Source organism: Rissa tridactyla, chromosome 2 (genome assembly GCF_028500815.1).
Source record: "Rissa tridactyla isolate bRisTri1 chromosome 2, bRisTri1.patW.cur.20221130, whole genome shotgun sequence".
Classification (NCBI taxonomy): Eukaryota; Metazoa; Chordata; class Aves; order Charadriiformes; family Laridae; genus Rissa; species Rissa tridactyla.
The window spans coordinates 122,948,228-122,975,582 of NC_071467.1; the positions used below are offsets into that span (position 1 = coordinate 122,948,228).

General features: G+C 39.1%; 1 long non-coding RNA gene across 1 annotated transcript; it reads left to right on the top strand.

The window, feature by feature from the left end:
- LOC128906296 (uncharacterized) lies at positions 1–27,094 on the top strand. Its single transcript, XR_008465118.1, has 3 exons — positions 1–59; positions 26,089–26,234; positions 26,840–27,094. It is a non-coding gene; the product is annotated as an uncharacterized LOC128906296 (long non-coding RNA).
- Positions 27,095–27,355: the final 261 nt, after the last annotated feature.

The window sequence follows — 27,355 nt, forward strand, 5'->3', positions numbered from 1 at the left end:
GCCGGTGGCCGCGGGCGCAGGCTGAGGGCAGAGCCCGGGGATCGGGGGGCAGCCGCGAGGTGCGCGGGCCGGCGACAGGGGGGGCCCCGCCCCGCCACGCGCGCGGGCGGGAGCGCGCGAAGCCGGGGGGGAGGGGGCGGGCGAGCGAGCGGTTTGACATTGCCGCCCTCCGGCGGGGGAGGGGCTAGGGGGGAAGGGGCGGGGCTCCGAGGGGAAGGCGAGGGTGGGAGGGACCAATCCCCGCCGTCGCCCTTCTGACAGGAACTCCGTGACGGCCTGTCACGGAGCGACAGGTATTTAAAAGGGGCGGGGCCAGCTCAGGCAGCCAATGGGAGCGGTGGGTGGTGAAAGGCGTGGCAGCGCTCGGCGGGGAGGTTGCAGTCGCCGCCAGCCATTGGAGGGAATTAGAAAAAAAAAAGGGGGGCAGGGGTGACTGGTGGCGGCCTGCTCCAATCGGAGCGAGGGGTGCGTGTCACGTGGGCGCCCTCCGGAGCGGCGGTGGCTCACGGCGCCGTGCCAGAGCGCTGCAGTGCGTGTGGGGCGCCGGGGCGGTGCCGCGCCGCGCCGCTCCCGGTGTGCTCCGCGCGGGGGCGCAGCGCCTGTCGGGAGCCGTAGTCGGCGGGGTGGGGGCGTGTCGTGCGCTCAGGGGTTGCTCCAACGGTTGTAACGGCTCCAACGGCCCTTGCTTGTTAAGGGAGCCCTGTGGCGCCGGGGTGCGCCCGTGTGGTCGGAGGCAGCAGCGGCGCCAGCCCGTCCTCAGGGAGCCCTGGGGGCTCACCCCCCCCTTCCCTGAGGGGGCCCTGCGCTGGCGTTCAGGGCTGGTCGCCCGCCCTGCAGCCGGCTTTTATTTGTCTTCCATGATGCGAGCTTACTCTTCGGTGCTCTGTCTCCCCTGGGGCTGGCGTACCTTCGATCCGTGTGCTTCAAATGTTTAATTACCCTGGTGGAAATGGCATTGGCCGCAGCAAGCGTGGTGCCAGAGCTTGACCCCCAGGCAGCTAGGAGGAGTAGGTGGAGGTGAGGCCTGGCTGAGGTCTGGGGCACCTTGCTGCCCTTGCCCTGCTGTGGCCACCTGCAGGGTGCCTGGGCCCACCTGCCTCTGCTGGGAGCACTTCCAGACTGGTGCAGAGACTGGCAAATGGAAGCCTTGGTCTTTTTTTATTTAAAGTGAGTTTTCATGATTAAATGCTGCTTGGGAGTCTTGTAACTTCCTCAAAATATTTTGTGAAACCTACAGTTATAATAAGAATGTGAAGAAAGCTGAAAGCTAGTGAAGTTTTGTAGTTGCGCTTTTTGAATGGTCCTGATGACCTTCATTCTACTCTGAGATGGCAGAAGACTGCCTGCTTTTAGAAGAAATATGATACTCAGCACAGGCAAAATAAAAAATCTATGGTTGTTTGCACAGTTTACACGAGCAACTCATCTTGTGACTTTTATGTAGGGCTGCATTTTTGAAATTAAATAGCTTGGGTTCTGTTGTCTGAGCTCCAGGCATTCCCTCTGACACACAAAAATGACTCTTCAGAGGTCCTGAAGATCTGCAGTTCAATTTCACCAATATTGATGGGAATTACACTGGGCCTTAGCTGACTAATACCATTCTAATTAGTCCTTGCTATTGTCTCTGGTTTTATTTTATTTGCCAGAGGAAGAAAACAGTATGTTTCATGGTAAGCAAAGTGGAAGCCTTTCTGTTAAAAGTTGTTCTTTCAGTGGAAAGCTCTGTTTAACCATTTGTAGAGAGTGTAACTATATCTTTCCTCAATCCTTGCACTAGTCAACAGTTGTGACTGTGTTACTGGGTATGAAAGCAGAGTTACGGTATTGTATGGTGTGTATGTTTTAAGATGAGCACTTTGATATTCTTTTGCTCCTATAGGACTCCATTTTACATGCTTTTTTTAGAATAAGGCTTAGGAAAACTTCCAGAAAATTTTGAGGTTCAGTTTTGCTGAATCTGGCTCTTAAAAGGCTATGTTTTTTGTTTGGTGGGGGTTTGTTTGTTTCCTTTTAATATTGTGTTCTTTCTTATTCTTGTTAAAATAGGCCAATAATATGTTCAATATAAAGTGAGTTAGCTATTCGTCCCTTTTCTAGTGTTGTTAGTGAGGCTTTTTTAATGACCTGATCAACTGGCGTTTCAAGAGAAGGATTTTTTTTTAATTGGCTCATGAACAAAGAGCAAATGTGACTAGAAATTTGCAACTGTCAAATCTTTTCTAAAATGCATTGACTGACTTTACAGCAGGCTCTGTCCTGGTCTACTTTTCTGAGATGACAATGTGGTGTTTCCATTCTCACAGTTGGGATCCTGTGTTTTGGTAACAGCAGTTCAAGCTTAACATGCAGTAGAGGAGCTGCTTTAAATGTTAGTGTTGTATGTAGAATACCTTTGTCTTTTCTTCTTACCCACTTCCCTCCCCTCCTCCAACCATTTTTTTAGAAGTTAAGGAGCCAAAAAGGATTGATGATGCATATCAGCTGGAAGAAAATGTGTATATCAAAACTTATCTTTATGTAAAATTTAGTATCAATGTTAAATTTCCATGATTGGGAATCCGTTTTATTTCAAAATTCTTGCAGATCATGGTGGATAAGGTTATACGGTGTTTACTTTAAATTTCAGTGCTATAACTGAAAGTTGTATCACTTTGACTACACTGACAAGAGTTAAATCAGACAATTTTTTGAGTATAGACAAGCCCAGACAGAATGTGATTTATTTGAATGCTGACTAGTGGTAAAGTGTTCCTTTGTCGTTGGTAACAAATGATTTTGTTGCCTATTCATTTTCAAACTGTTCAAAAGTCTGTACTGTTGAATACCTCAGAGCTTGGGCAACAAAATTTAGTGGCAGCAAAAGCACAGTTCTAGTAAAAGCTTTTATTAATGTTTCTGTAAATATATTGTTTGAATTTTTGTATTAAATAAGGTTTAGTAGTGTTACAATAAAATTGATCAAACAAATACACACACAGAAGGAAATTCATAGACTCCTATAGTTAGATGGAAGGATTCAATGATTTTTGATGCTATACTGCCATGAAAGCAATGGAAAGTACATTTCTGTAGAGGAGATGCAAAACATGTGTGCTGAAAACTGTATTCAACCCATACTAATAGCTTGATGGGGAAAGAGTTTTTTTTGCCCCCCCCAACCCCCCGCCTTGTTTTCTTCCATTTGTTTTAAGGTAATTTGGTTTTATTTGTTCCACTGTGTGTGGTGGCATTTTCTTTGAACACAAAAACCACAAAAAATGTCCACAATAATGACTGAGGAGTTGACTTTGCGTAGTGATATGAACCATTTTGCATATAGAAAATCAGTTTCCTATTCTAAGCATGCAAAGTAATAGCTGAATGCCTTAAGGAAAAAAGATCTTGTTTCATTTTCAAGCTTCCTTAATAATGGAATTATTCAGGGCATAATGCCAAGTGCAGCATTCATGTTATGGTTGTACAAACCAGAGCATCTTGAAAGTTGTGGAGCTGCATACAGGAAAATGTCAGATGAGAGCTCCTCATTCCTCAACAGAGCTACCACGTGTCACTGATGTTTGGGCTGCTATTGAAAGAATAGGAGATGAAATTTGTGCAGAAAAAAACTACACATGGAAACATCCAGGTAATAAATTCTTAATCAGAAGTACAAACTCATAGTTGATGGGAACAATTCATACTTTTCACCAAACTTTATCGTCAACAATTCAGCATGTTTATTAACAGGAGTAGGTACCTCAGTTTAGATAGACATTTGAAGTGCAGCTCAGGCTTGAAATGAATAAATAAGTCTCTTAATTAGTCCTTCCAACTTTGTGGTCCTGCAGGTGAACAAGTTAAAAAGTTTGGTGTTAAGATTTTTTTGAGGATGGCTTTAGAAATTAACAATATAATACTTCCTGAACTGAAGAATATGACAATCTGAGTAGCACAGTTGAGCATAACTTGATGTGGTGGAGGATGATTGATTTCAGCTATGTGCTCAGATGGTCATTGTTTGAAAATGTGTGACAGTGTTTAATTGAAAGAAAACATAATACTATTGCACATAATTATCCTTGAGAATTTGAAGTTTAATGCATTTTAAAAATAACTGTCTATTAGTCTCCATATAGACAAAATGGCATGAGTTTAAAATAATTTTAAAATCAGTTTAATTAAGCAGGTGCAACCTTTTGTGGATATCTGTAAATCACTTAAGCCAGTTGTAAACTGATACAAGATTGTCTGCAAAGAGCTTTGCACCTGTGCAACTATAATGAGGTTTTTGATTGATTTGAATTAAAATGGCGCAACTGTTGTGTTTAGACAAGGCCTTCATCTAGCATTTAATTCAGTAACAGTAGAAACTTGGCTTACTCCTCACAGTGTTCTACTGGTGATTTCTCCTCTTCCTTTCCAATAATGTAACCATGTGTCGGTGTTCTTCCTCTGCTTCCCCTGACTTAATTATCCTGCTTAATCTCCCTTTCCCATGACATGCGCAGGGGTAAAAATCTCTCTGGTTTGCACGCACAGACCTGCCAGGAATCACAATGCTTTTAGCTCTCCCTAGCCAGGCCCTGGTATATTCTTCTGCCGCCAGCACCTATTGTATCAACCATGTCTTCACTTCTTGAGGAGAAATGGTGCTTTTCTCTCTGGTGGACTGGTACCAGCTCTGCAAAGTCCCCATCCCTTGTTAGAAAAACTGAGGGAGAGGCACATGCTGGGCCTTTATTTAAAGAAATAAAAAAATACCGTACTCGACATTATACACGTGTATATTCTTACCCACATGCGTAAGCGCTGTGCAACATTTAAAACCTGTGGACCTCTGAAGCACCTTTCTTGAAGTGTTGTGTTTTGTCATCTCCAGTGCTGCAAGCACCTTAACCAGAACTTGGTTGTTCTTGGCAAATGCTGCAGCCAGGTGTTTTTGCAGAATTTTAATTTTATTCCTTCTGGTGAGAAGGAATGTGCTGCCTCGGGGATGATCAGCAAAAAATAAAATTTTTAAAAAGGCTATTTTCTTCGGGGACATCACTAAATGGCCCATCAAATAGCTGAAGGGTGACGTTTAGCATGTAAATGCTAAGTCCCCAGAAGTTGTGGATACTGGGTCTTATTAAAATATTGTGTTGGAACAGCAAAGCTGCTAAGGGAACTAGCTGGAGGGTAAAGCTAACCTCTGGGGAGTGAAGTGAGGGATATATCCATTTTAAATATATGGGCTCTGTTACTGCTCGGTCGCAATTAAGATGAATTTTGTCACCAGATTGAAGTGAGAGGGGGAGCAGAATACAGGAAAGAGTCATTCTGCTGTTAGCTGTAACAGCAGCTGCATGTTACAGCATCATAGCAGGACGTGTGGAAACAGCACAGAACAGAGGGACAGAGAGGAAAGAAAATTGGTTTTATGTTGTTGTTTAAAGCCTGTTGAAATCAGCGGAGAGTTCTGTTGGTAGGTTTTTGATCACCCTTGAGTTGTATTTTTCTTCACTGCCTCCCTCACCAGAACATTCCACAGTCCCTGGTAGCAACTGAATGTAGGGGAAGGGGAAGAGGGTATTGTTTGCACATTGTTTGTGAACTACTACCATAGTTCATCAGAGCTTAACTCTTCTGATTTTAGTTTGGCTGATAAATTTGAGCAAGTTGTTTAAGTTAGAAAGTTCTTCTGCAGTATCAAAGATAACTAGTTCAGTAGGAAAAAATTTGAAGATTGTGCAGTATAATATCAGCAAAGAATTCCCCATGTCTGAAAATGTCTCTGTAAGTATTGTGCAGTATTTTTCCATAATTGAGTTTGTAGTCTAAATGTGCATAGCCTTAAGGAAAGAGAAGTTATTTTACAAAGGATTGTTTCTAGTGCTTTTCTGTTGCTAGCAATTCAAACAAATTATTGTCTCCTTGCTGTTTTTCTAGACTGCTTTTAGATATTCTTGTAGTCAACTGCTGCATTAATAACTGCATCAGAATTGCAAAAGAATTTAAGTCATTTTTTTTGAGGAATGAACTGCGCCAAAATGCACAATGAAATACAAAACAGGAGCTTATGGGTGCTTTGGGATAGTATAATTTCAACCCATCCTCACATACAGATTTGAAGTGAGGACTCCATCATTGTCGAGAGAATTCAGCAATGACTACTTTATGACTTTATATGACTTGAATTTTTTTGGCTGCTGCAGTGGCATCAAATGATTAGAGGCTTCAAAAATGGAAAAACTGCTGCATTGAGGAAAAGTTACTAAGAGGCTTTTAATGACTTCTGTCCACATGTGAACTGAGACACTGTTCTGTGATATCTAATCCATAGGTCTCCAGTTCTTACCACAGGACTCTCTTTCTGTAAATGACTGTAGCACTCAAACCCCAGATCTGTAAATGACTGTAGCACTTAAATTCCAAATTCATTGTTATCCAGTTGAATTTCTGGCATGTGTTTTTGATTATTTATTTTTTTAAATTGTAGGTGTATCTGGAACAATGAATCTTAATGTTTAAAATCCTATCTTGAGGAAACACAATAATTAATCCTTACTGTTAAACTCTTTTTATGCATCTCTCCTTTAAATATTTTTTCCATTTTTGTAGGTCTTAGGGCACTGAAATCCCTATCGATACTTTATGCCTGTTACTGATATGCGCTCCCAGACTTAAAAACCCAGTTATTATTTCAAATTCAAAAAAGAGAATTTCTAATTGCTAAAGGAAAGAAGCCACACAAATCTGAGGCAAAAATAAAGATCCTGTTCTTATTTGACTATACAGAAGTGCTGCTGCAAAAACAGGACCAGAGGATAAACTCCCCTGCCAAAGCACCTGAGCCACTGTTCAAGGCAGACACTTGCAGGACATACTGGGCAGGTTGTGCGACTATTGCATGCCCTGTTTTCCTTCCATGATGTGGCAATCATCTAGAGTAATATACCCTAACATAACAAGCCATCTCATAACTTTAAAAAGCCTCTTTGTTGTTTTCTGGTGTGAATTCTGTCCTCTAGAACTTGATCTTGTTTTCTTCTCCTTATGCTGTCTGTACTTCTGCATTTAAAAACACTTTGAGGGGTTGCATGAAATTGTCTTTAACGTGAAGATAGGAAAATGCCTTGCAAGTGCTGATTTAATAGCTACTGCCCTGGCACACACATACAACCTGCCTGCCCCCTTCCTTCCCCCACCTTGTTGATATTGTCCCTCATTTTTGCATGGAATCAGTGTTGCTTGAGACCACCCAAAGTTGCTGAGACCTGTGTGGTAACTCTAACCTCAATGTTGCTCTTTTCTGAGCTAGAACAGATGCACATTGGTTTTGCACAAAGGACTGTGTTCAGCGTTGCTTTAGCTTCTTTGTGCCATGGAGATCACATGGTAGGAATAGCCAAACTGTTGACCTTCAAAATCGTATGAGTGAGAGATGGACAAATCTTGCAGCTGTTCCCTGTACTGTTACCTAAAGTGTGGACCTTTATCTATAGTATTCAGGATTCATCCTGAGAGTCTTTTCAGTCCTGTAACGTACTGTGTCAGACATGCATTGTTAACGGGGCTGGGGGGGGGAACAGACACACCAGGTTAGCACCAACATCTAAACTGTATGGCAGCTTCCATGCTGCTCTTGTCCTCTGTCATCCAACAGACACACAATGTCATAAAGAGCTAATCAACATTAATTTGAGAGAGGTATATTTTTGTGAGTGTAGTTGCCATTTTTCAAGTGCAAGGTATAAAGGTAGTGGCTCACGGGCTGCAGAAAGTATCTGTCATGGAGGCACTTCCTCCCCTTCCTCCTTCTCCTCCTCTGACCTTGGTATTCCTTCTGTTGTTTCTAACTCTTTTTGTTCCCTCCTCCTCTTTCTGTAGCTGGTGTTTTCTTCTCTTTCTTAGAAATATTTTCATAAAAGTGACGCTGACTTGGCTGACGGGCTCAGCTTTGACCTGCAGTGGGTCCATTGCAGAGCCATCTGGCCAGCACAGGGCAGCCCCTGACCTCTCCCCACAGAGGCTGCCCCTGCAGTCTTCCCCACTACCAAAATCTTCCTATGTACACCCAGTATGGGTTTCCAAGTCCATACAGGCAAGCTGGATAGGGAATGTGACCAAGTTATCTGCATCATGATATCTTTTTGCTGGTTACCAGGAATTTTTTTACTTTACTCAAAGGTCTTTTTATTACATACTACTCTTGTTTATCCGTCATCATCACACATTCAATATTATGCTCGGAGGCTGTACGTATTTATGGAGTCACATAACTTTTTATTTTGAGAGGATCTTATTTATTAATATCGAGAATAAATTCAGGAATTCTTAAGATAATGGGCCTCTTTTTTAGAGAAAATACCCCCATTATCTTGACATACAAGGTTCTTTAATTTGCTGAATCGGTTCTACTTACATCTCCTTCATATGACTTCCACTTGAAGCAGAGATACACTCCATGGTTTTTATTGCAGGCAGATGGTAAGATTTGTGTGGAAATCCTAGGCATTTTTTATTGGGCTGTTAATTACTGGCATTTGAATTATTAGGCATGGTAATCTTTTCTTATTTCTGCCACAATTATCCTTCTTCTGGGGAGAAATGTGACTTGTATTCGTCTGTGACTTTCTTGTTTTCTTCATTAACTCATTGTGTTAGGTAACAACGAGGAGAAGACAATGTTCAAATGCTCTTTTAACAGCATTAGAGTAATTTTGTCAGGCTTGTGGAAAAATGCAGTGTCATTTCATTGTAGTCCCTCCACCCTACTGTGGCCTGTAGCTTAGTGTGCACTGTCCTGACCTGAACTGTCAAGTAAAAGTTTTATGTGTTTTCTTCTAATGTGATAGGAGAAAATTTTTATTAATACAGTCACCACTGGTTCTCACAGCCAGAAACTAGGAAAGCTGTGAATATTAAGTACAGACTGACCATCTTTTACTTAATTCTCTATTTTAGTTGAGATAGAGATATGCTTCTGAAGATCAGCCAGATCCTCCAGAGTATTATAAGCACTGTCTGTCAGCATAATACAATTATGTTTTGGAGTACTATAGAGACTCCTAAAAATTTGGAAACACAAGGTCAAACCCTGAATGCTCTTAGGTGTGCAGTCCCAAGCCATATTGATTTATGATGGCAAAGAGTTTTCTCTGTCTGTCACATATTAGAACAATCTGAAGGGCTACAGATCCCCAGTAGGACTAAGAAATGAAACATAAATATTTTAGTTCCTCTCTCTCCATATGGTATTGTTATCCTTTTATTCATAGAGCCAACACGATGTCACCAAGTTTCTTGATAAGGAAGCAAAAGCACTCAGCTTCCTAAGCACTAGTGCAAGGTGGGTCTGTAAGAAATGTGTATGGTAAGCTTTCCTTTCCTCCAGGATGAGAGATATAATCATGACTTGTTCCACCCATCCTTGCTTGAGAAATGAATACCTCTCAGTGCAGGTTTTTAATTTGGTAATTAGACATCCTTGTACTTTATCTTGAGTTCATTTTGGAAGCAGTACTCTCATCATTCCTAACCATCGCTTTTTATTAACTGTTGGGAAGCCACCCTTTTATATATTGGAAGATTAACTGTAATTAGATTCCATCTCACTAAAGCACTGCTATGTAAACCACTTCACCTCTTGTTTAATTGAGAAACTGAATGTGGAGAGGCTTTATGTTAACAAGGAAAGAATGAATATTTAAATTGGCCAGAACGGTATTATGGCTCTTCTAAGCCTCTTAGTACATAGTTATTGGCATTGCCTCCTTTCCTATGCTTATGTAGTCCTTATTTTCAGGCATCTGCAAGGCTTGAGAAATGCTCTGGTGTTATAAATAATGCACCGCTAGCAGAGTTGAGATGTTAAGTGTTCAAAACAAGCTCATCAGTATATATATGTCATGAGCAAACAAACACTGTGTTTCTACCCATATATCTAGTCAGCTCCAGATTTTTGGAAAAATAGTTTCTTAGGCCTAACTTACATGTGGTGGAGCTTTTTCCCACTGAAGGAATAGAGTCACAGGGGCCAGTTCTTTTGGTTACAACACTGTTGACAGATTTCAAAATGTGGTCAGCGGATTCCCATCATGGCTACCTATAAGAATTTTGCAAAAGAAGCCCAATACCAATGACCTTAGATTGACTATGGAGAAATACATCTTCATTGGAAAACTTTTTGGGGTACAAAAATTGAAAAGGACTGAAAACAGCCATTCTGTTGCAATGTTTATGCTCTTGGTCTAGTGCAGGGTCTCCTGCTGTGAACAAGGAGCTGCCTCAGTCCTGTTTCATGATGAATAGAGTTTACACGTAGAGCGTAAGAACTGTAATGATGGGATAGCATGTTTTACCTTTTAGACTCTATTTTGAAAGTTTGTTCCTAAAACTTAAGAAAATCTAGGTTTATTGGTGTCTGAAGAAGAGTAATGCAAATTGACAGATGTCTTGGTTTGATGGGAGATGAACTTCCATCCTTAAATCATTAATGCTAATAGTGCTAATTTTCCTGCACTTCAGCTGTGTTGCAAGGGTATACTGACTGTGATACCTGAAGCAGCAAGGAAGAAAACTATGATGATAGTTGTGAAAGACCTTACTTCAGTTGTAGAGAAATGTAAGAAGCATTTTAAATCTGAAACTTTTGTCCTGTGACTATGGTGGAGGGAAAAGAAAATGCCTGTGCCTTAAGGAGCACATATGAAATCATAATCAGCAGGAACATTCCTGGTGCTTAGCTACCTGGTTAATCTAAGCAGCTTGCCTACAGTAATAGAGTTAAGCTTTTCTTGCTGTGAGTTTTCAAATTCTTTTGAAGATAGAGTTGCTTGGATTCTGACTGGGCTGAAACCACGATAGAAGAATGGGGACTACGAGAAGAGAAAAATCTGTAGATTTTCCTGTGAAGGTTTCCATCTAGGTGAGGTGAGGTGCTGCCAGAGCACACTTCTGGTGACGTATGTGTCAGACTTGTGTCTTTTATGTCGTGTGTCCTCTCAGAAGCCAGGAAGATGCAGATGCTGCTGACTATAAATCAGGATCAGAGTGAACTTCTTGCAGAAGCACTTTGGTTTAGGTATTGGATCGAGGAAGCGTCTTTCTTGTCAGTTTTCTAGGTATGTTGTTCCAAATCTCATTTTTTTTTTCTAGGAAAATTAACAGAACAGTTGTGATTTAAAAAAAATAAAAATAAAAAATTGCTGTGCTCCCTCTGGAGATCAGGTTGCCTTGAACATTTGTAGTTTGGTTATATGTCTTGATGTAACAAAAGAGACAGATTGGAGGATTCTCTGTAGCAATGGATGAGGTGAGGGCATCCTTGCAGATGCTGGATGATAGGAGAAAAGTTGCTTGCAAGTTGAGAATATTTTTATAAGATACATTTTTATGAAATCTGTGTTGGCATGTTTTATTTGAAGACTGTAATTTTAAAATTGTTGAAATGTCTAAGCCTTAAGTTAAGCACTTAAGCTAGTATTTCTTTGTAAGCACGTGAATAGCTCGATTAAAGTGCGTAGAGCTAATCTTATGCTGAAGTGTTTTGCTGAATCGAGTCCCTAGAGAATTTAATGCGCGCAAAGAAAAATATATCTAAATATATGAGCATTGTTCCCAGGTTTGGTAGAAATATTTTGCCTTTTTGTATGTACTTCTTAGTATCCATTTCCCTTGAATGCAGTTTTAATATAACTCTGCTGTTCAGCAACCCAGATGCAAGCAGCATGCCATAAATATCTTTCCCTTCCCTTCCCTTCCCTCCCTCCCTCCCTTCCCCAAAGTTGCATTTGGTAAGTGTATCATGCTATATATCGATGTTACTATTTTATTAAGAATTTATGAAACGCTAGACAACAATAAGATACTTTTCTGTTCAACAGCCTGAGGGCTGGATTTGTGCACTGTTCCGTGCTGTTACATAAGCACAGAGAAGGTGCAAGACATCACCTGCCCTCCTACTCCCATCTAGTATAATACTAGTCATTGTGCTCAAGAAACTCTATTATCACTCTGCAAACAGGATTAAGCCACTCTTGTCAGTAAGAACTATTCATAATTTGTTTTGGAAGAATCAGCCCACAGAAGTGGATCTCAGGTTTTTTATTTTTGGTGACAGGGGTGTATATGCTCGCAAGAAGGTGCATGGGATGTATCCTGAGGGAGGTGAGAGTGGGAGGAACCCAAAGTTACTCAAGGTTCACCCAACTGTAATGAAGAGTAGCTGATAGGCATGGCCAGTGCACAGCCCAGTTACTACTCTTTCTGTCCCATCGGAAACTCTGTATGGTTCCAGTATATGACCTTCCTATTCCCTGGGGACAGGAGAAAGCAATAGCTGGGGCTGCATATCTCTATGGCATCAGCCACAGCTCTCTGCTGTAATAGGTGGGTAGCTGGGGTCATGCAGAGCTTTATCTGCTAATGTTTCCAAGGAAGGATTTGCAATTGGGCTCCAAGGAGAGTCTCAGACCCTGGCTGTTGGGGCAGGGATCAATAACTGAGGCTCCCTGTTTGGTCTCTTGTTTTCCTTTTGGATTGTAGCGGCCTGAATTGCACGGCAGAGCAGGTTTCTCATAACTGGCTGGAGGTGCAGCTCAAGGTGACAATGTTAATTTGAGGCATTTTGGTAAATATTCCAAGTTAGGCTGGGAAGACTCCAGGCCACTGTGTCATTTCAGGAATTCTCACTGATGTGATCAATCATCTATTGCTCTAACTTGACTAGCAGATTTACAGCTCAAATCGGGCTTAAATACTTTTTGCATACCCTTTGTTTACCTGTATGACTTTACTGTTTTGCTTTGCTCTGGGCATACAGCAAGTTCAGTCATGATCAAATGTAAACATGGCCAAAAGTGTAATATTTTAGAAGCATGATACAGTACTTGTGAAGTTATACTTAAATCTAAATAATTTATTTTATTTTGTTGTAATTTTAGAATGATTAGTGGACTTGTCAGACTTCTCCACCTTAGTGTCTCCCAGAATAATGAAGGACAGAGTTTTTATAAGATAGTGTTTTTTGTTTTATTGGTTAAAAAAGAAAAAGTCTTCATGCACTATATGAATCATAGAATCTAGATAGGGGAGACCTGTTAAGTTATGTAGTCCATCACATTGCTGCTGCAAAATGGTTCTCTAACATAAACTTTTCCAGTGCTTTATGCAGTTTATTTTTAAATATCTCTGCAAATAACAGGATTTTGAGTGCTTCCTAAGGCAGTTATTGAACAACTTATTCAAAAATATTTAATTATATTTTACTTTATATTTAGCATACATATATAGGTAGGTAGATGGATATAGATATATTTTAAAGGACAGCAATTTGTTATCTGATCTTTTCTGAGCTAGGTAGAGAAAAAAAAATTTCAAAGTATTTTCCAGTCTAATGCTATATATACCCAAGTGCCTTAACAAATGTTGCAGTTTTGCAATTATGTTTTCACACATATTTTTTTGCAGTAAGGTCCCCCCCCAAAGAGTGTGAGTAGTACTATTGAACCAAATACTTTCAAATACACCCTCGCTAAAAGAAAGAAAAAAAAAAAGCTTCTCCTATTACCATAACTTCTTATCACAGCCATTTAATTTACTGCTAATTGCAATGACAGGTAAACAAGAGAGTAAGCAAAACGAGATTTCTAAGTTATGTCTCTTTATTTTAAATTCATGTCTGCGTGTCTTTGCTACTGTCCTTAATAATCCTTACTGCCAAGCAGTGCAGATCTTTATAGGCATTACTTCTGAACTAACAATGTTATCATTGAAACAAATTACACAGGTCTTGATCTTTAATCTTTTAGAGAGATTAAAAGAACAAGTAAAGAACATTATAGAGGCACAAAAAGCTAACATTCGCTTTCATTTTGTTTGACCCTTTAGTGAAACTGTTACTGTTCCTGCTAGAAGATGAACAGAAATAATTTCTAGTGTTTTAAAACATTGTAGCACAACTATTTGTCCATAAATACAATTATTCCTCACCTCTTTAGGACAACTTATGTGATAACAATGACTTACTGTGTTAGTACAATGAGAGGATGATTAATAGAAATCTCAGAACTGAAAACAGGTCAGTTTGAGTAAATAAGACTAAAATATAGCTTGCTAAAGCAGTTCATATCAAACTAAAGCTAGTATTCTAATTTAAAAATTATATATATATTTAGTATTTAAAGTTTTTAAATAAAACTTTTATTCAATTTCTGAATAGCTAGAATCCCAATAGATAAAAGTCTTCCAATATTTCTAGTCTTGGTAATAGAATCGTTCATGGTTACAATTTGTCAGACTTTAGTTACTTAATGAATTGCATCTTAATGAATTAACATGATTGCCTGTGTAGCTGTAGATCAGTTCAAAAAAATGGATTTGAAACTCCTATGGCCTTCATCCCTTAATTACACACAGAAAGTTCCTGACTTTTTCCCTCTGTAATGATAAAAGCCTTGATAAACAGACTTCCTCTCCTCCCTTCCCAAAAATATTGATGGAACCATGCTGAAATGTTTTATATACTTAGTGACTTTTAAAATAAGTTGGATTGGACATTTGTCTACATTCTTTTCTAAGGACTTCAGTTTTATATGTAGGGTGCCAGTGGGAATATCTTGCTTAAAGAAAGTAAAAACATTGAGGTAAAAATGAATCCATAAGAATGTAGTGCTCCCATCTGAGGAGGCTTTTACTGCTTTGGCTTGTGGAAGATGCCGAGCAAAATAAGGAAATCTGCAAGCTTGTTGCCCAGGAAGGTAAAAAATAGAAATCTTCAAGATTTGTGTGGCATTCCTGAGAAGAACCTCTTGGACTGGGATCAGTTTCTTGCGAGAAATCTTCCCACCAAAGCTTCAGATGACTGAGGAAATGTCATATATTTCCCTGGTTAGGAATTTACTGGGTAACCAGCACCAGTGAGAGTCAAAACCACCCTGAGCAAATGTGATTAGATGCTAAAAACATTACTAAATTGTCATTAATCAGGCTTTATGTTCAAATAGCAATTTCCAGAAAGTAAAATCTTATTTCCTTTAAAAATTTGTCTTTGTCTCTTTCCTGCTCTCATCCTGAGCATTTTTTAATTTTTAAAGCTGATTAATATCTATGGTCATCTTTCATATCATACATCTACACTGCAATCTAGTGATGCAGCTATAGCTCCTCATGGTACACCTAAGCTGGCTTTAAAACAGCTGGCTTGGGTATCAAGCATAGTGTAGCCAGGCAGGGGTGTGGAGCTCCATTTAGGCCATTTGATGTATTTAGGCTTTAACAGTCTTTCTGAGAGTCACTCTCCTTTGGGCTGGACTTCTGTCAATCACGAAACAGGTTAGTTATATCAGCTTGGATGTGTACACAAAAGCCTAGTGGCAAACCAGCGTATTATTTGTTCCACTCAAACTTGCATACGGTAAAGAAAGGTCAGTGTGTCCAGACACCTGTGGAGGCAATAAAGAGATTCACAACATCTAAGTGGTCTGTGGTGGTGTCAAACTGAAAAAAATACAATACAGGAGTTACATCACTGCCTTGGGAGTTTACAATGTTTGATTTCTCTCCCCAACAGATGCATAAATGACCAAATTCTCACAGAGCAATGGATTTGGACAGATCAACCTTAACAGAGAATCTTACGACAGTCTACAGTATTCAGCCCGATCCCTGAGTCATTTAGCGTAAAAACAATCAAGCAAGCCAATGCCAATTTCTTATATCACTCACAACCTTCTTAGATTACTTATCTGTGATCTATTTTTCCAAGTTTTCATTTTTATAGTATATTTTTATTGCTATTGACAGAAAAAGATGTTTTTTTGAGATCTAACAATATTACAGTGTGCTGCCCTTTGTTCAATACTGTATTTTATTGTTTTTTCTTAGTAGTAGTAACAATAATAATATTTAACACTTTTATATTACCCTATGTATTGAAAAGAGCTTTGCTGCCAACAACTCGATAACTTCTGTAGGCTAGCCAGATATTGTACCTTCATTTTAGAGATAAGCTGAGACAGAAGATCTTTAATTCTTTTGTTGTCCGACTCTAGTTTCCAAAGGTTCCTAGCACACCTCCCTCTTCTGTTATCTTCAACGGGGGAATCAAGCGTTACTCTGAAAACAGGAACTGAGGAGGATAATTGACAGGGTGTCTGTATTTGAGTAAGATGGCATTTCCTCATATGCGGATTCTGTTCTTCAGTCTCCAGCTGTTTCATACTGTACCCAGCGTATGCTCCACGCATCTTGCAGCCACAGCCCCACTGCTGCAGAGCTCAGCAGGCCAGCCTCAGTCTCTAGAGACTTTAGAGAGTGTCTAGCCACTCTGCTTTTCCTTCCTTCTCACTTTTTGTCCATCAGTCATCTCTATATTCCTGCTTACTATCTGCTAATTTATCTGTGCGTTGTCTCTAATTGTAGTCCCTCCTACCATTCTTCTATTCTTATGTTTCTATGCTTGCTTGCAAATGGCTGAAGAATCTTAGTGGTGTAAGTGTGATGAATTTACCAGTCCCAAAGAATGTTAAAATTAGATTAAGAGCAGTGTTCCATCATATGTTACACCCTCTACTTGCTACCACCATCTTTTGTATGCAGGAGTTCACATTTGGTTCTGCTTTCCTTCCCTCCTACACTTACATTTCCTCCACACACACACATCTGTTTTCCTTTCTCCAATCAATGGTAAGATTTAGCAAATGGGTATATATTACCGCTTAAATAAAACCACAGTAAAAATCTACTGGTGTATTTTTGGGTGTGGAAATGTAACGTTCAGAATGAAAATACCATCAATTTTATCTGTTTATGATAAATTTTGTAAAAGAGCCTGTCACGAGAGTATTTCTAGTGCAGAAAAAGAGCAGAAGGCAGTAGAAAGACTGTCATGTGGGACCTTGTGGTACCTGTACTTGTATTGTTTCGCAGTGGAAGGCTGATGAGTTTGGTGTGGGATATTTAGTATGCATTGAAAGATGTTTTTATTTTTAGAATGTCTGCAGATGCTGCTTATATATCAATTTATTACATAGGATAGCATAGGAGGGTTTTTATCACTGAGTTTTAATCAAAACTGGGTGGAAAATAAAATTGGATAATCCTCTTTTTCATTTGGGGGGATTTCTTTTTAAAATAGTTCATCTCTTCCAATGTTGTTTTAAGCAAAAAGACCTTCTGATTTGAAATGGGCTTTTGAACAAAGGTCTAATTTAAATATAGATAGAAAAGGGCAACATTTTTTCTTTACTGCATTTTAGTGCATTCCAGCAAAGTCTGCCAGTGCATGTTGATAATTATTTACAGAAAAATCCAGACAAATTTCTGTACCTCTCCCCCCAAATATTTTGCTGTGCATCTTAAGAATATAGTCTTCCAATAGCAGTTTCATGGTTAAAGTTGTAAAATGTTTTTTTTTATTAAAAGCTTTTAATGTTGACTTTCATAGAGGAGAACTTTTTTCTTTTAAATTTTGGAGTGTGATGTGTAGTCAAAAGAAGGTACTTGGAAAGGACTCAAGTTTAACTGCTCAAGCTGTTTTTTGAGACTATGGAAACTGAAAAGAAATTGTTTTCATTTTTACAGCAAAAGACTTTGCTTTGTGAAAAGCCTTACAAAAATGTGTTGTCTGAAGACTTAGTACTCTTGACTAGCATGAGAAAGCATCAGGGTTATTATTAACTAGGTAGGGCTTTCCCTATAAGACTTCGTTCAATGCACTGGAGCTACTACAAATACTTGAAAATAAAAAAAAAAGGTCTTGCTAAATCTTGCAAAATTTAACAGCTCTTTTTACACACTTAGCAGAACTGTGCCTCTGGTAAGGAAGGGAAGCGGAAAAGGCAGAGAGGCTTGCCTGTTGTCAGGCGTCATGCTTGGGTCTGTAAACGTGCAAAGAGATGAGATCTCTGAGCCCATTTAACATCCTGCTGAAAGGAGGATTTCAGGTTCTGTTCTTTCCTGCGTCTTTTTCTGTCCTCCCTTACTTCTGCCCCATGGTCCAACCTCTTTTTTACAGGCACTGTTACTTGTTCGACGACTCATGAGCTGATTCAGATCATTAAGTCAGCAGAAAGCAGGGTGGGTTTTTTGCTGAACCAGGCAGGCTTTTGCAATTTTATTTGTAATATTTGTCATGGAAGAGTCTGCACAAACACATAACAAAAAGACAATCACAGTCCTGAAAAACATACAGTATTTTAGAAATCAGAAGGATTTAGGTATGTGCTTAAGCCACTACTGGTTCAAGGTCCAAAAAAGAAATAACTGATTTTATCTTTCACAGTGGAAATTAAAATCAGGATATTCTGATGGGCAACAGCATGCCAGAATCTCAGAATCATGCTCTCTGAAGTTCTGCAATCCCTGTCACCTCAGAATAATTGAGAAGCAGGGTTGTTTTTTCATTTAAAGGTCTGCTTGGATGTTAGCATTTCACAAACACTGGGGAACTCCAGGTTAAATTAGCTTCCTCTTCCATGCCTTCCTCCCCTTAACCTCTCTGGTTTTAGCTCCTTGTGTTTTCCAGAAAGTTCAGAGACAGATTGCATTCTCTACCTTGTTCACAACTGTAACCCCCTGCATTTTTGTTGTTCAGTGCTCTGAAATAGGCAAGTTGTATTTCCTTTCTATTGAAAATGATGATGTAATGGGTAAAACATCAGGAATTATTAATCAAAATGCTGAAGTCTTAATTCCATAATGGAAAAAGGTAAAGGTGCTAAGCTAAGTTTAACTACAACTGCATTACACCTTTTTGGTTTTTCTGATTCTTTAACAGCTCTGGTCGCATGAATGTTGTTTCAGACCGTAATTAATGACAATAATGAAACGTGTTTTGTTTTTGGTACAAAGTAGCTTTTTCTTTCATTCTTTCAAGTGAGGAGAAAGCAGCATATCCATCTTGATTTTTTGAAACATGGTTGCTACTGAGTCAATGTTGTACTTTATTTCTGAAACTATACTAAGACATCAGTAAAATACAATCTGAAAATAGTAAGCCTCCCAAAAAGCCTAAATTAGACATAACATCCTTTTAGGTGCATGTGTTCAAGAGTAGGATATTTTAAGACCTACATTTTAATCTAAACACGTGTTTGCTATTAACAACAGAGGTCAGGCCTTCACAGATTGTCCTGTGCACAGAGAAAATCTTTGACTTTGACTCTTTTGACTTTGACTTTTGGCTTAATACAGATGTTTTTACCCTTAGCTACTGACAGTGGTGAAGACAAGAGGATTTGAACCTTCAGCATTTTTTAGCCCGGTTCCAGGTTTCACCTCTGATATAGAGATATTCCCTGAACAGCAATAACTACAGCCCATCTACAATGATATGATGCTCATTGCTGCACATGTCATGAGAGGGACTTGAGGAACTATATCTTTGTAAGAAAAACCTATTTATGATGCCTGGTATTAAAATTTAATTGTATATTCTTATATTATCCCTCTTAAGGAAAAGGAAACCTTGTATGAGGGAGGGAAGTCTTATGTACAACTCAAATATGAATATCTGTAATAGCATTGTTCTATAGACAGTAAAAGCACAAAAGGAGCTCAAGATGTGCAATAGAAGGATGACAATAGCAAATTCGCTGAATTTACATCAAACTAACTGGTGCATAATTTGACTCAAATATCAATAATATTTTAGACCCGTGTAGTTCCTTTCCCTCTGGAAAATAGGATATTGAACACCCATAAAGCAGAAAGGTCAGTAATGCTATTTGTCCCATTGGCTTTCTAATACTATACAAGAAATAGATAGGGTAGAAGTTGTTAACCAAGGATTACAAAGACTACAGAAATGAGAAAAAAAAAGAGAGAGTTTTGAGTTTTGTGTTGTCCTTTTTGCCTCCAGCAGTTGAACTTGGAATGAAAAAAAGAGAAAAGAAAGCTGCTTTCTTGACATGTCAGTAGTTTACATCTCTTTAATTATAAATCTTAACCTTGGCCTAAATGCCTTACAAAATGGTTTGAGTTTCCAAAAATGTAGAATCTTGGTGTAAGACTAGCTAAACGACAATTACAGGGCAAGCAGTTTCCAGTGTGAGAAGTATAGAAAGAGCCTTGCTTGGGCATTGTCACAAGACGACTTATTTGAGAACCTGTTACTAAATCTTGTCCTTCAACATGCAGATCCAGAGTCATTGTGATTACTTACTGTTGCTTTTGCAGATGAACAAGCAGTGTTGCAACTGTTCTTAGAAGAGTTTTGTTGCCATTTATTTAGCAGTCACTTTTCTTTTTGTGGAATTTCCTCATTTCAGAACTTGAGACTTATCTACACGGAGCAATTCATGAAAATTAATGTGAGTCAACTAAAGATGTGACTTAGATCAGTTAAACGTCATTAAAACCCCCAAGGACCTTCTTATCCAGAATTCAAGTGGTCCTAATTTAATTTAATTTACTTCTACAGTGAAGTTAGATCTCAAATGTAATTCTAAAGGTGAACATCCACATTAGAGTTTAATGCAGTTTTACAGCTTCTCTTTAAAGTAACATTTTTAGTTAATACACTTTCCTGATTGTCCCCATATAAATAAATCCCTAATCCCGCAAGTGTTTTTAGTTCTGGCTAATCCTTGACACTTCTTAATAAGGGACTGCATAATCCAGATAGCGTCTATACCAATTGCTGGTCTGGAAAACATCCAATTTCCAGTCTCTGCTGCATCTGGTAAGGCTTGGTCTCTGACTATTCAGCTTTACCAGCAAACTATAGGGCAGTTAGGCTAAAGCTAAGGCAATGGGTTTTTGTTCCCGAAATCAATTAGCCGATACTAATGCAATCAGACTCTTATCTATTAACCAAGCTAAAAAGCTTTTAAGCTGACCTGCAGGGGATATCTTTAGCATCTTCATCCAAATTTTCCCTGAGGCGTGAACCATTTTCAGTTAAATGTCATGTGTGAGAGGGTGCTTGAACCTTGCTATAATCCTGAGGTGTAATTATTGGACAGAGATCTTAAGAAGTCTGCATAGGGGAAGATTTAAATTCCATACTGGATTTCTTAGGTGTCAGTCAGCAAAAGCTGCCTAGAGGATGTATAGCATCAGTATGTGTTTCAGCTGGCAGCTCAGTACCTCAGGCATTTAGGTAATTTTGGGTGCTTTGCGTAGATTATGCCATTATATATTTCTCCAAGAGGACTTAATGCTGATAGGAAATTATACCATTTGAGCTGTGGTGTTAAACCAAACCTGAACTGTTATGCTTCTGTTCTGTTTGCTTTAAGTGCTCTGAAGTAGAGACACAGAGATGAAGTACAGATGCAGATAGTGTTGACACTGTGGAAGTAGAGTGGCCCTTATGCTATATAGAGATGTGAATTTCAGCCTTGTGACAAAAGTGTATGATTGATCCTGGTATGCATGGGTCCTTGGTCATTTGGGTTCAGGAGTTGAAAGCCATGAAATGGGTTGATAGACGCATCATTCATTTGTATAAAATTGACCACAGAAACAGTGGTCTTTAACCATGCTGGCCTTGTGAGCTGCCAAATTCAGAACAGACTTTTGAGTTGAATTGCTTTTGGATTCTGTCAGCTCTATTGATCGGATCTCCACTAACTACAGTGAGAGTGAGGACATCTGGCTCACATGTAGAACCCTACGTTTAGATGTCTTAATCTAGAGGTTAAGCGTGATGTTATATGATGATAAAGTAAAGATAAATGTGTTTTTTTTGATCTTTGGATCTGTGTACACGATGATATACAGTAAATCCAACATTAGAGCTCTCAGTCTTGGACGAAAACCACCCTGGCCACAGGACAAAACAACCCTACTCACATGGCTAGGTTAAACTTCTCTGAAAATTTTTGGTGGGCTATCTTTGCTCCTGCTGACTTTAGGCCAGTTGGGTATGGATGATTTTTATCACCCTAATTTTAGGGGGAAGTAGATGTTTCTGTAGTGACATACAGTTGTCACAAAAGCATGATGCCAGCATAAGCTCCAAGTTGTGTCATCTAGCAAATTCAATAAAACTATAGTTCCATGCCCACAGTTAAACCAGAAGAAAGGTTTACTGCTATGTGACCTGGCAGTATGCAGAACTACAGCTTCATATCCCGCTGAAATAGGAGTACTGGCATTTCCTCTTGTGGAAAAAAAGCCCAACCCCATAATCTTTTAAAAGGCTTCTGCTAATTACACTTCTATTTTAGATCTCAGCTGAAAGAAGGCAATTTCAGTGACTAGGTACCTACTATCCTTGTTCTGAGTTTATAGTAGTGCAATAGTATCATTAGCACTTCTTCCTTCAACACCAAGTTTTCCAAAAAGGTTTCCTATCCACATATTTAAAAAGGCCCTCAAACCTTAACTTCTGAGCTCTGATAAATCATAGCCTGAGGTGGTCTGGTTGGAAAATGAGAAGCCACTGAATAAAGAAAATGCTGAAATTTCACTCTCCATAGGGATTACCACTTTCATTAGCCTCAGTGAAAACCACATTTCACTAAATTCAGAGCTGCAGCAGAGCTCAATACAGATAATGCATTTAATGTATGCTCTGGGCAGTGAAGTTGAAACTATTTTAAAGTAATTTTCTTCAATGTTGGATGCAGCCATCCTGTAAGTTTCCTGATAACTTAGAATTTTTCTTTCTTGGAACAGCAAGTGATACTATTCCAAAGCAGCTAACATTCTCTGTGACAAAGGTGTGTCATCATTTCACATAGTGTCATGTTTTATCACCACCTGGTAATATAATGTCACAGTATGACAGCACATGCACTTCAAAGATATGTTTTTTCCCAGTTCTGTACTCATGTCAAATACTGTTGAATAATGTAGAGGCTTTGCTTTTTTTTTTTTTCCCCCCCACATGCATCTTAACTCTACCAAACTAAAGACAGTTCAAACTTGATGGGAAGGAAAAAAAAAACCCAGATGTATTCTCCTTAGAAAAATGAAGACGTAGATATTGTGCATTTATACAAGGCAGTAGAAGTGTGCAAACAAGACAGGAGGTGAAGATACGGGATACAAAGCAAAATTGTTTGGCAAATACGGTTTGGTTTTTTTCATAGTATTAACTGCAGAAGTGTGGCACTGAATTACACCGTATTATGGTCAGACACCAGACATCTGTCTCACTTTTGATGATGTCGAGTGTTCAGTTTTCTGCCCTGAAACTTTTGACAATGTATCAGTAAGCTTGATTACATAGTAAATTTAATTTTTCAATAGTTAAGGTGACATGACCTCATGGTCCGTGACTCTTGGTGACAAGAATGATCAAACAATAGTAAAAATAAACAGAAGTTTACTTGAATGTTTGTGTCTGCTCTGGAAATATTTTTTTAGCAATGTGTTTTTGACTTCTTCCAGATTAAATCTGCAGTTTGCAAGGTCAAAAATATTTGTCTCTAAGTAGGTTTTTGGATATACATTTTAATCAATTTGTCTATATAGTAGTATAACAATATTTAAGAATTTGGATTTTTTTAAAAAATTCTTTAATGCAGAGCACCTTGTGCTGTTACAAAGCGGATGTTGTACGTCTCATCAATACTGGATGGCCACCTTACCTACTCCTTATTTTAAATTAGAATAAGTGTAAATAGTTGCAAAGGGATAAGACATAGGGGAGTCTGGACAGGTAGTGTTAAATATCTGGTGATAAAATTAATATGAGGTTATAAAATTAATGTCTGGTGAAAAGACGACTGTTTTCAATATTATGTGCTACATTCTACGTGGCTAGGTAGTAACTAAACACTTCAAGCCTCTTGCACACTGTTTCTCTAAAGGTCATATTCGTTACAGGGATTTTTAGCAGAGACTTTTGTTTCTTAGCAGGGACTTGTGTTCCTTGGCATTGATACAACAGGAAATTGTACTCCTTCCCACATTACTAAACAGGTGGGAGCATTGCACAGAATAGAGATCTACTATAGAAAAGATGAACTGATCTACTATATTTTGCTTTCTTTCTAGGGTGAAATCGATTTTGCAGGGCTTAAGGGTGACTAGAATTAAAGATCTTAGAAATAAATGTTTTTGACATTGTTGTTCATTTAAACAGTGGGATTAACTGGAAATTACACTGCTGAGGTCCCTACCATTTTTTCAGCTTTTTCTGTGGTGGGTTTTGTTTCGTTGTTTGTTTTTTTTTTTTTTTCCCTTGATGTGAAGGAAATGGTAGCAAGAAATTCAATTATACTAGAAGGGTTCCCATAAAACATAACATAGGAGCAGTATGGAAGCCTGGTCAAACTAGGAACCAGATGATACAGATAGCACTTCTGTCTCAAACCCTGTCATTTATGATTCACAGGAATTCTGGTACAAATAAGCAACAACTGGGGCACTATTCCGTATTTAAAATCTTGCCTAAATGCAGAGGGATAAATTTTTTGCCTCTAGGGATGGTGAAGAGCTGTCTAAGAGAGAACAAGTCTTTTGGGGTGACAGATACAATCACTGTTACCACGAGGCCTAAACACTAAGGTTGCAGTGGTGCACTGCTGGGGATGATTTGGTTTTGTAAGTTGATTAAAACTGTAGATTTAGTGGCTAAAACAATGTTTTTCAGGTAATTGCTGCAACTGAGACAATGCAGTGTCTCCTGTGAGCTCTGTATGGTAGATTATAGATTTTACTAGTGATGGATACAAAGCAAAGGTGTTGCTTAAAGGATTTTGGAAGAGGAACTGTGTGTTCTGCTCTAGTGAATTGCACAGGAGAGAGTTTTTCTTGCTTTCCTTGACCTCTGTAGAAGAATGATGTAAGGGAACAAAAGATACTTCTTCATATAGACAGGTGGACCTCAGCTGTCTTCCACTAGCTGGGAGCTAAGTAGAGCCTTTTCTCATTTAGCAGTTGTGGGAAAAGCAAACCCCAGTCTGTAGTGTAGACAATTACCTGTTTACAAAATTTCCTAGTAGCTTCAGTTAGATGCTTTTTTATTTTGTCCCCTAGATTGTAGTGAAATGTTACTCATTATGGAACAGATGCCACATTCCCTGCTAGAACTAACTTTTTAGTACAGTGCAGTGTTGTCATATCTGTGGTCTGCTTCCCAAGGTGGTTGACAGTCTATATAAATGTTAATGAACCATCTTTACCTCTGTGTCTTGGCCCTCCCAACTGTGTGAGCTTTCCACATTCTGTTCTATCAAACTTGTACATCCTCCAGGGTTTTCCTGACCCTTATTTTCCCCTCACCGCTTCCTTCCAGTCAGCATGCTTACCTTTACCCCTTCCCTCTATAACTCTGATATGTAGCCTCCTCCAGGTATGAACTTGCAAGGATGAGGACACAAGAGATGAATGTTCTTGGCAGCAACAGAAATTATTCGGGCGTGTTTTTTTGCTCCTTTGGTGTTTCCTCAGAGGTGACCCCACTTTGATAATGCTTTCCTTTTGGATTCCCTGGCTGAAAGGGTCTATAAAATATAGCTTTCACAAAGTGCTGTGAGGTGCAGTTGAAATGGCAAACTTTGTATGAAGAGCCAAGTGTTACTAGTATTAGTAGAAATAGTTAACCACCCTTTTTCAAAAATAGCACTCATCATTCTTCTGTGTAATGCACTTGGTTGTGTCTCTCAGGAAAAAGAGGCAGTAAGCTAATATCCTACCATCTTTCTTAGGAAGCCAGTTTAAGGAGTTGTTTTCAGTATCTCTCCACCGTGTGGAGTTGACTACAAATTAGTACATTTTCTCCCTGAAATAGATGTATTTTCTATTATTATTCTGTCACATCAGAGCCTGTCTGTTACTTGCTGCAATACTGCTAATATTGTGGCACCTTCACTCCACAGCTCTCTGGAAGCAGATACCTCTTGTTTACAGTGTTAAGATGAATATAGCAGAAAGCCTTTAATATGGTGTCTCAGGATAATGACGACCAGAATACTTTTGCTTCAAAGGCTTTTTCTTTTGCTAGATTTGCCAGCATTCTTCATTCAGTCCAACTTTTATTTATGAATAAAAAGCATTAGTTTACAAAAATAAAGACATCTGAAGATGATAATTGTTGCAAGGGTATAGTGGCAACACAAAAGTGTTGTTTCCAGAATGCAAACAAGCAATGGAAATGAGATTGATGAGGGTTTGCAAGTAAGATTACTCTCTCTTGAAATGTTATATTCCTTTCTTTGCCAATAGTGCTGAAGTGAAGATGTGATTAAAGTGGGCAAGAGCCCATTTCTGGGTACCATTCCAACTCCAAAGAAGAGAAGAGAAAAAAGGAGAAGAATGGGGGTCAGAGGAATACTTTCTGCAGACCAGGTGATTCCGAATAATCTCACTAGGTTAGTGTGTGGAAGAAATCTTTTGGAGAGGATGTAACTTTCTACTGGTTTTGTGTTGCTTTGTGGTTTTTTTTTTTGGTTGGTTGGTTTTGTGTTTTTTGGTTGGTTGTTTTTTTTATTGTTGTTGTTGGTAGGGTCTTTTTGTTTTGTTTTGTGGGTTTTGTTTGTTTACTTTTTTAATTATAGCAAACTCAAATACCCTGAAACCTTGGGCATTGTACAGACCTATATCACAAGGCAGTCTCTGTTCCAAACAGATTTGAATGTAAGGTCTGGAGTTTTTAATACCATCCTCATGATAAGGCCCTAGAGCTCTTTGCGAAACTGGGGCCTAAATGAAGAAATACAACAAATAAGGAAGGACAAATGTGTGGGTAACACTCATTGGAACACATAGAGTGATATTTGGCCATGTGACCTACTTGTTATTTATATAATTTAGCAGGCAGATACAAAGATATCACAACTGTTAGTAACGTCTGTCCATACCTATACATTGTATGGAAGCTGAGCAGCCCCAGAATGCTTTGAAATTTCATGTCTCTGTTACAAGCAGCTTTCCTTGAGCTGGAGCTTGTGCTCACACATCCCATTTGGCTTTGCAGTAGAACTCAGTGGAGTCTTCCTGGAAGAACCTTCAGTCATCTCATTTTGCTGACCTCCATGACATGATGCCATCCTGAGGGCAAAGAAGTTGCAGCATCCTGCATTGCATCCACATAGCAAGTAAGCATAACCTTATGTGCTTTCAAAAGTACATGGGCTTTCTCTACTGGGTGCTTTAGTTGGGTTGGTGTAGACCTGACCCTTGAGTAGGCTTTTCCAGCAAAGTGCTGTGGAGAAGTGACAAATTCAGCTTGAGCCTGGGCTTTATGCTATTTCTACACAGCTGCCTATATATAGCTAGTAAAATCAGCTAACCGCTTGTTTGGATGATACCAGTTAGTTGACAACTTGTTATCAGCACCAAGCTATAAGCGAAACAATCATTCTAAAGTCCATAGTTTCATACATCTTCTGACTCCTCGCACCATATATTTTTTGGCATCCCATTGTATCTGTTCTGTTCAATAGTGTCCTCTCCTATAATGTTATTGTTCTGTACTTTGCTTGTCCTATTT